The sequence below is a fragment of the Orbicella faveolata genome, unplaced genomic scaffold (assembly GCF_042242905.1).
Source record: "Orbicella faveolata isolate gen_17 unplaced genomic scaffold, um_ofav_v1 contig_15, whole genome shotgun sequence".
Lineage (NCBI taxonomy): Eukaryota > Metazoa > Cnidaria > Anthozoa > Scleractinia > Merulinidae > Orbicella > Orbicella faveolata.
Window position 1 is genome coordinate 11,562,501 of NW_028301542.1, and position 10,000 is coordinate 11,572,500.

A 10,000-nucleotide genomic window follows, 5' to 3' on the forward strand; every position below is an offset into this window, starting at 1 on the left:
AAAGTAGCCGAGAATTAGCTACTGATACTAACAACAATTTCCAAAACGAGAATGGAAGGTTCACGCAAGCTTCAAGCCAACTAACGTTCTAATATAACTACATCTGCCTGTTCATTACAATTTAAATTCGTCGTAAATCAGGCGCTTATGTGGCTTTTTAAATGACCTCTTGTCATTCTCTGTAATTAACATGTCATTGCGTCAAATTCGGGATTCTTATTTTTATTTAACATATTTTAGTTTTCCACTTTTATTTTTTATTTATTATCTTATAAACGATTTGATTTTTTTCCTTAAAACGTTTTTTTTTTCTCTGATCCGATCCGTGATCCGATCCGTGATCCGATCCGCGATCCGATCCGTGATCCGATCCGTGATCCGGTCCGGTCCGGTCCGATCCAGGTTTTGTCGACGCCGCAAAAAATGAGCAAAATCGAGTTTTCGACTTGTGCCGTTGTTTGGTCCATAGTTATGGGCACTGGCTCTTAAAGCAGCTTCCTGGACTTCCTGGACTAGAAAACAAAAGTGGTAATGCACAGTATTACTTCGAAGTTTAATTCTAATTCTTGAACGACTACTAAAGCCACGGCCGACAAAACCCAAGCTTTCGCTTTGCGTAAAGAATTAATTCGACTGACATGCTGTCACTCAGCGAAGCACGTCTGCGAAATTTTGAACATTTTTTTTGCTTTTAGATAGTTTTTTTCTTTTTTTTGCCTCATCTTGAATGAAACTTTATTGTTATTGAACTTCCTGTCATGTTTCTTTCATTTAGTTACCTTTCTTTGGGAATTTTAGGTTTTTAAAGTAAGCAATATTTTTGCACCGTGGATTTCTGCATATTTAAGGACGGCGACCTCCGCGGCCGTGTTTGTTTAGTTTATTCGCTTCGTTCAAACACATTTCTTTTTTAGTTTTATTCAGCTACTATAAAACTCCTGAGAAAAGAACTAAGTGGGCACTAATTTAGCACAATTGAAATACGATTTGTCTCAAAATAATTGGCTTGTTTTTGTCGTCTTTTTTATTTACTGACAACTTTCATCTTTCTTTCACTGCGCTGCATTATCTGTCGCACGCGAAGAAATTATCTGATTTCTTGTTTTTAAATTGAACTTTAGCTATGTCTTTTCGCTGTTATTTTCCGGTGTTTTCTCAAACGTTATCCGCTATAGTAAAAGAATCGAAATTTTGTTGTTTTCGGTGTCGTTTTGTCCTCCAAAGTCAATAATTAACTCGTTTTTGCATGTTCAATTTTCTCGGCTTTTGTCGCGCGGCAGAGAAAAAATATAATTTCTTGTTTTCTCATCAATTATAATACACCTCAAGTTGAGTTCTTTTTGTTGAATATTTTTTAAAATTTTGGCCCGTCATTTGTTCAACTTTAAATAAACGATGTCTTAAAATCTGATCTTATACATGGCTGTGGTTACTGGGCGTATGGTTTATTTTTCTGCTTACGCTCGCTCTGAAATATTTCAAAAAAAACTCCAGGCAATTAGGGGTAGGCTGTGAATCATTACGTCACACCCATGTTTCGTGCCAAAAATTATACAAATTTTAAATTTGAATCCGAGGAAGCGGAACAAGTCGACTTCATTTTACAGAAGTAGAAGTCTACTTGTGGCAAGTCTATCTGGAGGCGTTCATGCGAGATGTTTTGGTCTATGTAAGCATTAACTTTGAATGGTTACCCTGGAACTGGAAACACTGATGCCCCATCCACACTACGCCGGAGAAATTTGAAAAGGGTGTTAATCACTCTGAAAACACATCAAATGTTTTCCGCCCACATTGTGTTTGAGGAAATCGTGACGTCATCGTTTTGGAAAAGCTCCATTTTGAAAATGTTTTCCGTCCACATTAAAACACAAAGCCGGCAGTGTTTTCGCTTCAAGAATGCCCGTTTTCGTGGCGAATTAGTATGGACGGAAGACCTAACAGTAGAAATAAAGCTGCGTTTTCAAATTTCTCTGCCGTAGTGTGGACAAGGCCTCAATGTAATTGTTTATCAAGTATTACAAATCAAACCTGAAGGTCAAAATTGCTAAAATTACGCACTGGTCGGTAAACACGTACTTAGTATCAGATAAGATCGAAATCTCCGGTGATATCACAAATTGTTCTTGCGGACAGACTGGTTGGTGGTTTCCACTGGAATGCTAGCAGGCTTGTACCAAGAGTCTTCGTTCCCCTTGACCAGCGGTCGGGAAACGAGCGACCCTGGAGAGATCCGATTTGAAGTCCGGAAATATCGGACTTCCGGTTGAATTGCGCCTAGCTCATAAACACGTGGCTCAATCGAGTCGCTTGTGTTTTTCTTTAGCGTGCAAGGGCACCTGTTTTCTTCTGCTCTTGTTTCATGCAAAAAAAAACCAAGAGCCATAAAAAACCGAATGCTCTCGCAGGCTAGTTTTCCTTCCAATCATTTTCATTTTTTTTAAAGCCAGTGAAACTTAAGGGCTGCATTGGAACTAGATATTCTTCGCTGTGGATACTTCCCCATCGGTATACCTACATTGGTTACATGAGCTGGGAGTCTGTTCCTCTCTTTTTGCTTAATTTTCTCTAATTTCCCTTGACAAAGGAAAATAACCCATGTTTCCTCGTCGCCTTGTTGCAATTTGAAATGAAATATCGCCTAGACTTTGCATTTCACAGAATTTTTACATCGGAAACTTCCATCGAAAATGTCATGAACGTGTGGTTGTATATGTACGTCCTTATAAGCAGAACCTGAAAATGCCAATTTGCAACAAAACTCAAAACTCGTTTCTGTTTATCTCATTTGATAAAGGGAGAATGATTAATATTTTCATTAAGACAGTATTGCCTTGATTTTTCAATATTTCCAATGTTCACTTTTCAACCACATTTACTGCCAACTATTTCTTGGTGAACCAGAAACAAAAGTGATAAATGTTTAAACACATGACCTCGTCCACCCCTGTCAAATGTAATGGCATGATTGTTTCAGTTGTAATGCCTTCTTATCCAAATGTTACTTTGTTTCCTTGGTACCTTATTAGCGAACACTGAACTACTGCTCGTACTCTAAATATGAAAATCAACCACAATATTCCCTAAACCAGATAATACTAAACATAATCCAAAATATATTTTAATGCTCTTGTTCAATTCACGAGTTTGCTCACAGAGCACTTTGATTATACTAAAGACGTATTATCCGTCTGGACGAACTTGGGCAAACATTTGTAGTTCGTCTGGTTATGCGTCTCTAATATAAAGACGGACACAAGACATTATGCGTCTAGACGAACTATCTCTCCTAGTTCGTCGTTCAAGACGAATTTCGAAGTATAGTTCGTGTAGACGCATAAGTCTTGTGCCCGTCTTTATACTAGAGACGCATAACCAGACGAACTACAAATGTTGGTCCAAGTTCGTCCAGACGGATAATGCGTCTTTAGTATAAAAATGGCGAGGACGCATTATCCTTCTGGGCGGATAATGCGTCCTCTAGTATCTAAATTACATCTCGTTTTGAGTATCCCACCTCTCATCGCGGTGTGCTACCGTGGTATGCCAAGCGCTGACTGGTAGATTTGAAACGGCCTGCATGCCTTGAATTCCTTTGGTCGCTGAGTTTGGAACCGATCATATTGAGAAAGCTGTTTTCGTAAAATGTTTTTTCGGAATATGTTGGAGAGATGAAGTTCAAATTCGGCGAAGAGATAGACAAAAATCTTATCGATAGATAACTGTCGCCATTCAGGTAAGATTTTCAGTATTTTGTCGTGTATTCCAGTTTGAAGTGGAGGAGGTCGCGGCTGGCGGCCGCAAGGTTGCAAGCCTGGTCGCTTCAGACGGCGCGGGAAGGCGAAAAAGCACCACAGATGAGTCGATAAACATTTCGTTTAACTTTATTGGGATATTCAGCCCGAGATGCAATTTAGATTTGCAATTTTCAGAGCTTTATTCGTAACTCTCATAGATTCTGTTCGTTTCATATAAACAATTATTAACCACGAACACATAGAGTGGTCCGCCTGTGTTCTAGAGAGGGTGGTGACATTTTCCGAAATCTACAACGCGTCCTCCATCTTGGAAATCTCAGGTAACCTAAAGTTGAATCAGTACACTGATAGTTCTGGGCTTTTTACTATTAAACTTTTCTTTTTCCCATCGTAGTGATTTTATAGGGGGTAAGTAGAGAGAGTCTTTAGGGGGGGAGGGTCAGCTGACCGGGGGTCAGCGTTTTCGGCTGACTGGGATCAGCGTCTTCTCGAAACCCAGCTTATTCATTCACGCTTGAGCGTATTTGAGCGTATTTGTTTTATCGGCTGTAGTTTAATAAGTCCTTTAAGCAAAGGCCCTCTGAGAGGACATGTGATTACGTTCTAATTCGTTCTGCTCAAACCAACGTAAATTATTTTCCTCTTAAATGCAATACATTCAAGACAAACAACACTTTTTGACAAGGTTGCCAAATAGATTTCTCATCGTTTGTGACAAATCCAGCGTTGTTGAAATCTGCTTTTACCTTAAACGATAACATTCGACATGCAGTAAGATTGTTCTCAATCAACCAACCATCATTTAAGAATAAAGCGATCTTAACCCCTGGAAATCTCCGATACTTTTCTATAGGCTTTAAGCATTTGGTGAAAACGTGGGGAGCAGAGGCCAGACCGAAAGGAAGAACTGTAAAGACAAAATACCTGAGCGAATTCTCGTTTGACCATTTCCAGGCAAAACCAAAAAATGTTTGGTAGTTTGGGTGAATGGCAATATGATGACAACCGCTTTTGAGATCAAACGAAATCATGTGGGAATCTTTCTGAAAATATGATAAAGCCACTTTCCAGTCCTCATACTTGACCTTTTGTTTATATAAATACTGATTAACGTGTCTTAAATCAAGTCTCTTATTTCCGTTTGATTGTACTGAAACGGATAACGGATTGACAACGTAAGGAGGTGATGAAAGCTTGACAACATGATGAGATTCAAGTAACTCCATAATAGCATCCTCAACAAAGGCTGAATATGTCAATGAAGACCTCTGTTCTTGAGAAAAATCCCAGGAGGATTATGTTCAAAAGGAATCTTGTAACCCTCTCTGATAACAGACAAAATAAAACTCGGGGCGCCGATATCATACCTAAATTGAATGTCTTCTCTTTAACCTGGATAGAGCCCGATAAACTTGGATCAAACTCATAAGAGGGTACCTCTAAGATTTCTCCAGCGATAGGACAATCTGTAAAATCATCACTTAGCTGCTGATCTATCGGCGACTCCTCCTGTGAATCCACTAAAGTTGGCACCGCTGCGGTTTGTGGATGGTAAACCGCCATGTGGCTCGGCAATCTTTCGCCCAATGCCCGAAACGGTAACACCTGAAACACCTGGTGGAGGAACGGCTTGTACTAAAGTCTGCACGGCCTACAGAGAAAAAAATGCAAATTCATCTGAGATAAACAAATGTTTAAAAAAGGGTGGGAGGGCGGGAAAACGAACGGCAAACACGTCGGAAACTAGAACGCGAGAGAGAGAAAGAAGCACCTCGTGCTAATGAATATATGTCATATATGGTATCCAATAGCCAGTCAAAAGGTGCCACAGATACTCCTGCAAAGAATTGCTTACATACCAGCGGAAAATACATTTGCGTTCTAATTCGCTCCGCTCAAACTAACCTCAATCATTTTTCTCTTAAATGCAATACACTCAAGACAAACGACTCTGTTTGATAGTTGGATTCTCAGGCATTCCAACCTCATGAGAAATAACAAACTAAAACAGAGAAAAGAAAATATATTACCACGAAAAAGCTGATTATCACTATCAGACTTAAAGCGCTTAGAAGAGCCCGGCTTAAACTTGTCGGAATCCTTCCTCTTTTTGTCCGCAGCATTCTTCTCCTTCCTGAGGCGTTTTTCGTCTTCGGAGTTTGAGGCGAGGTCATCCGACTCATATTCTTGAACCACCAGCCAAAAATCACGTACAATTACTGTTTATCACGACAGCTTTTTAAATTTTACTCTTGTATTTTCGTTCAGTTTAAATGCAATAATACATTGAACAAACAGACAATTTAGCTCTTCGCGCTAACTTTGTAACTTGATACTTTTGTTTTCCTCGCAAAGGTATGTAACATGAAACCGTTGTTTTCATGGAAGATGTGCTCGTTTTTTTGGAGATAAATGAAAGAAAGTTAAATATCTGACGAAGATATGGAAGAGAAACGATTTTATTTTTCTCAAAACACAAATTTTCTTATCACCGATGAACATGAACTAATTTAATTATCAGATAGTCACGGAATACCACTTTCTTTTTCTGTTGCCACATTTTTTGTTAACAATAAAACAATTCAAAATTGATACACATCGATATTGACTGATACAGCAGTGTTTTTGCCAGAGCGCGCCATCGCGAGAATCCCGCGTTGCAATCAGAGAAGGCCCCCAGAAAAAAAAGAAAGGGCTTATTTGGCCCTTTCCTTTTACACAGTTGACCTGCACCTCTTTAAAACTTCTATTTTGATTCGTTCTTGTTAATCTGCATCTCTTTTGTTTTTAGGGCCAGGGGCATTGTTTGTGTTGTACACCTATTGTTTCGTTTGGCGAATCATGAAGACCCTTGTAAACGGTGCGTCGTCGCCCCTTTTAAAAGACAGACGTAGTATTCTAAAAGCCGTCCGCAGGGCTCGAAATTGACACCGATACGGTCGCCGATGCAACTAACATTTCATCCTTGGCGACCAAAAATTCTGGTTTAGTCGCCATAATGGCGACTGCATGTCTTTGTGTTGACGATCAATAAGAAAAGAAGTCAATCCATTCTTTTGCTTTGCCGTATACACCTTATTCCAAAATGGCCGTCATTTCAGTATTCTTTTGTTTATTTGAAAATGAGCCCTTGTTGCCTCGTTTAAGGGAAAATATTCTTTTGAATTTCGAGTTTAGGAACGAGGCAACAAGGGCTAATTTGAAAGTAAACAAAAGAATACTTAAATGGCGGCCATTTTGGAATAAGGTGTATTGATTCTCTCACATCGCAAAACTTCCTAACGGTTGACCGTGTTTGAAATCGCCCTATTTTACATTGCAGACCCTTGATCATTGACCACGTCATGTATGCCTATGGATTTTTCTCTTGTAATGTACGGATCCTTCATACCGGTATCTGATTTAAAAGAAACTTTAATGAGTAGAAACACTTCAAAAAGCACTTACTATTAAATTTTGTCACAGATCCTAATAAACTACTTTATATTCTTTGGTACCTTGATGCATTTTTTCTTCTGTAGCTTTCAATTTGTTGGCTCTTTCCTAAAAAAAATTAGCCCCTATAAAAGGTCTTCAGGGGTTACCTGGGCCCTCAAGTAAAATTTTCTAGCTGAAACACTGTACAACTGAGAAGCGTTTCAACGAGAAGTATGTGAGACAGACAGCGCTACTTTGCCGATATTATCCTGCATCGGTGAACGAGTCCCCTCAAGGACTGATTGAGGTTACAGTATACCTTCAGGTCGGCAATTTTCTTCGAATTTGGATTTTTCGGTCAAAGCAGTGGTCGAAGAATAATCTCTACTTTCTGAAAAAAAAAATTGAAAAGACTAAATATTGGCGGAGAAATGGCGGTTTTACGTTTTCGCCGGAAGTAAAGCTTACCTCTTGCCCTATGGCGCGTATGCAATCAACCGAGATGATTTTCGCGGGAATTACCAGTACGGATGTCTCGAATTGACTACTCAGTTGAGCAGCACTGTTGTTCTGATTACCAAGCATTTTTGGTATTAGGTGTAATTCTATTAAGTTATAAGTAAACATAGACAACGTTAAAAACATGGACCAGTTTAAAAAATCGAAAACAGCGAAGAACGAAAGAAAATACATCAATGAGTGAAGAAGCGAAAGTTCGCCTCGCGGATGAAGCTGTAAGACAGTTTAAGCATGACGTTTACGGCAGACGGCAAACAGCAAAGATTACCTCTGATTTTTCATTCTTTTCCTTTAATCCTTAAATAAATCACACAAAAATAGAAAAATGTATCCTACTATTCACCGCAAGTAAAAAAAATTTTCACTCTACTGTTCAGACAGCTTAAGACAGACGGCAAAAGTTTTATTTTTGCCGTTTGCCGTTTGACGTAACGTCATGTTTAATATCTCTATAGCTATCGTATAAGGCGGTCAAAAAAATCGAGGTAAGAGAAAAGAGAGGTTCTGTAAAAATTTGGGAACTTGACAGCAATAACAGAGATTCCGATGAATCCGATATCGACGAATCATTGGACTCATTGAGACCCATTGAAATATTATCCATGCACAACTGCCCACGCACAGTTGCCCCGCCGCACTTTCTTTTATTTGTTTTCTTCGCCCAGTTACTCTAGCGTTCGTATCCTGTTTCGTCTTCCCCACTTTGCCAGAGTGACCAGCTTTAAGAAAAACCGAGCTACAGAAAAATTATCTCTCCGCCTGTAGCGCATAGCGAAACACAAAGGCTTTTTGGAGATTCGCGCGTAAATTTCACCAGGAGGTTAACGGTAGTAAACTTTCCCTGCACTGATTGGCTCAGTTATCTGAGAACCCAGTTGAAGGCGTTTGTGGGCGGAGTTTGTTTGCGAAGCAGAAGATTTTTCCTAGCGCTGTTTTCTCGAATACATTTTTTCGAAGCAGACACTTCAAAGAGTAATAACTCAAAGGGAATATGTTCAATTCCCCTCAAATTTGGACAGTAGCTAGTTTAACATATAAACTAGAAAAGCATGTCTGCGAATTGTTTATTTCGAAATATTTTTCTTCGAGAGCGATTTTTGTACGATCACTCGACATTTTTTAATCCTATTTCGAAAATGTACTGTAACTTTTTACTGCAATTAATTATGGCAAACACAGACACGCTTTTTTAGCGCTTTGGGCCCTGAAACCGAGGAAAAAATCAAATTGGCGAAAAACCAAATTCGCTTTGACTTGCAGCTTTCGAAACGGTGATTCGGGCGCTCGCATTTAGTGGTCGTGAAAAATTCGACAATCCATTTTATTTCAAAATCCCTGGTATAGTTTGATAGCCAGCTCTATAAGCTTTAATTTAATTTGGGGTTTAGGTATCTACTGCTAAAACTGCACGCGCTACATCGCTTGCACGCAAGATACCCCTGAAGGTATTCGGTAACAATTAATTTGCACCTTAGGTGCTACGGAGTCTGCAGCAATATTTGGGCACTTTTCTGGTTTCTTTTATCACAAATTTACAATTTGCGGAGTATTAAAGCCACTAACTCTGGCCTTTTTTGGTCTCTCTTACAGACCCAATTACAGCAAGAATTAAACAAACCGCTGAGGAGAAGCGATACATTTCCCTTCTTTATTTAAACCCTGACAAGCAAACTATTACAGTTTGAAAACAGCAGATGATATTTGTTGAACCGAACTGTGAGTAATTCGAAAAGATACGCAGCCAGCGTTCCACTTTTGCACGAAAAAAGGACAAGTGGCGCTACCTGAAAAATAACTGCCGTCCTCAGTCACATTCGCCATTTCCACATGTCCCATAATCCTTTTCGTGTTGGGGGGCAAGTTGCAAACGCGCGGTTAATTTGTTTACACCTGTCGACCGTCGCATGTGTCGTTGTTGCAACTGTTTTTTTCCCAAATGGGTAAAAGCGACTTTTGCTGCGCCCCAAATTGTTCAAACAGAAGAAATAGGCAACGAAACATCCAATTCTTTCGGATTCCCAAGGATAAGGCCGTGAGACAAAAATGGTTACAACGGATACGCAGGAAAGGTTTCCAACCCACGGAGAGCACACGACTGTGTTCGCAACACTTCCTTGGTGGAAAAAGATCAATGGATCCAGCCAGTGCCTCATACCTGCCGTCTGTGTTTGATCACAGCCATAATAAGAGTGTTAAAACGAGAATTACTCGAACAAGTCGCAATGCAGGCTCCTAAGTTGATCATGTACCCAAAGTGAAGCGAAAGTCAGCCGGGTAAGTCCACTGAACGCACTTTACAGGCTTGA